At 32.5% G+C, this 1,693-nt stretch overlaps 1 long non-coding RNA gene across 1 annotated transcript in view; it reads left to right on the top strand.

The window, feature by feature from the left end:
• The first annotated feature begins 1,331 nt into the window (after positions 1–1,331).
• The window catches only part of LOC111083244, a 1,571-nt gene continuing 1,209 nt past the window's right edge, over positions 1,332–1,693 (top strand). Inside the window, exon 1 of the long non-coding RNA XR_002608897.1 lies at positions 1,332–1,675. This is a non-coding gene — a long non-coding RNA (uncharacterized LOC111083244). The remainder of the gene's footprint in view (positions 1,676–1,693) is intronic.

Below are 1,693 nucleotides of genomic sequence, written 5' to 3'. Positions count from 1 at the left end.
AATATTGTGATTATCAAAGCAAATAAAGGAGGTCAAATCGTGATTTTGTATAAAAGAATTATTGAAGGACTGTTTTTATTAACAAGTTAGAAAGGTTTCTACTACTTTAGTTCATAATAGAGTAAAAACTTTGACACCTTAATAAGAGATCTTACTTCCCTCATTTTACCCAGGGTTTAGCACTACCTAACATCCCTAAGATTGGCACTCCATTTGTGAATAACAGGGGCTAATTGACCCATCCATTCCTTCTCAACCAACTCTCATAAGTACATGTTAAAAAATTCATCTGATATTTTTGTGAATAAGATCAAAAGGATAAATTTGGAATCTACTAATAAACTAGCCTCTTTTCATATCATGTTTCTGTTCACGATTGAAGAGGTAATTAGTTGTCTTTAGAATATATTACTAGAGAACAAAAACTATCCTCTGATGGAAGTTAATGAAGTTATTAAATACATTCTTTAATACTGTTTAAATATTTAGCTATGTGGTCTCCGCTGTTATGTGAGTAGTTCATGTTTAAATTCGAAATTGATGCATTAAATACTTTCGGGGTTAAATCTTTGGTGAGATTAAGGTGTGTGGATGACAGGCTTTTGGTTGCAGAGTGGCAATAGTACATTAATGCACTTTGAAGGACATCAGTTTACCCTGGAAATGGAAGAGAGGGTCAAGTAAATTTTTTGGATATAATAGTGATACTAGGTTTCTCTCAATTTCAGTTTATAGAGACCATTTTCGTTTGCTTTTTCGAAAAAGTACATATATAGTGTCAACCATAGCCATAAAAACTAACTGCCTATTCCTCGTTTATATTCAGAAATTTACAAACCTGCACTCACAATTGTGATTTAAAATCAGAGTTAAATTTACTTGAAACATGTAGCTGGAGATAGATGCTATGATCCTGGAATTACTGATGAATTGTATAATAAGCATAGCAATAAATTACAAATGTCATTATGTACAAGGTTACAAGGAAAGGGTTTGTTGTAGAATGTCCAAGGTCTGTCAACAAGAACATAATTAAAAAATATACAGGATGTATATTCTCTCCACGTTGTAAGTTAAATAGGTAGCTCAAAGGTATAAAGTAGAACAAGTTGATAAATGTGGCATTTACAAAATTAAAGTGATTAAAGTGTGATGTAGGTTTATGTAAACTGAAGATGATGAAGGTGTGATGTAGGTTTATGTAAACTGAAGATGATGAAGGTGTGATGTAGGTTTATGTAAACTGAAGATGATGAAGGTGTGATGTAGGTTTATGTAAACTGAAGGTGATAAAGGTGTGATGTAGGTTTATGTAAACTGAAGGTGATAAAGGTGTGATGTAGGTTTATGTAAACTGAAGATGATGAAGGTGTGATGTAGGTTTATGTAAACTGAAGATGATGAAGGTGTGATGTAGGTTTATGTAAACTGAAGGTGATAAAGGTGTGATGTAGGTTTATGTAAACTGAAGGTGATAAAGGTGTGTGGTAGGTTTATGTAAACTGAAGATGATGAAGGTGTGATGTAGGTTTAAGTAAACTGAAGATGATGAAGGTGTGATGTAGGTTTATGTAAACTGAAGGTGATTAAAGCGTGATGTAGGTTATATAAATTGAAGGTGATGAAGGTGTGATGTAGGTTTATGTAAATTGAAGATGATAAAGGTGTGATGTAGGTTTATGTAAATTGAAGA

Source organism: Limulus polyphemus, unplaced genomic scaffold (genome assembly GCF_000517525.1).
Source record: "Limulus polyphemus unplaced genomic scaffold, Limulus_polyphemus-2.1.2 Scaffold8729, whole genome shotgun sequence".
Lineage (NCBI taxonomy): Eukaryota > Metazoa > Arthropoda > Merostomata > Xiphosura > Limulidae > Limulus > Limulus polyphemus.
The sequence above is the reverse complement of the archived record's forward strand: the minus strand, read 5'-3'. Positions and strand labels throughout refer to the sequence as shown.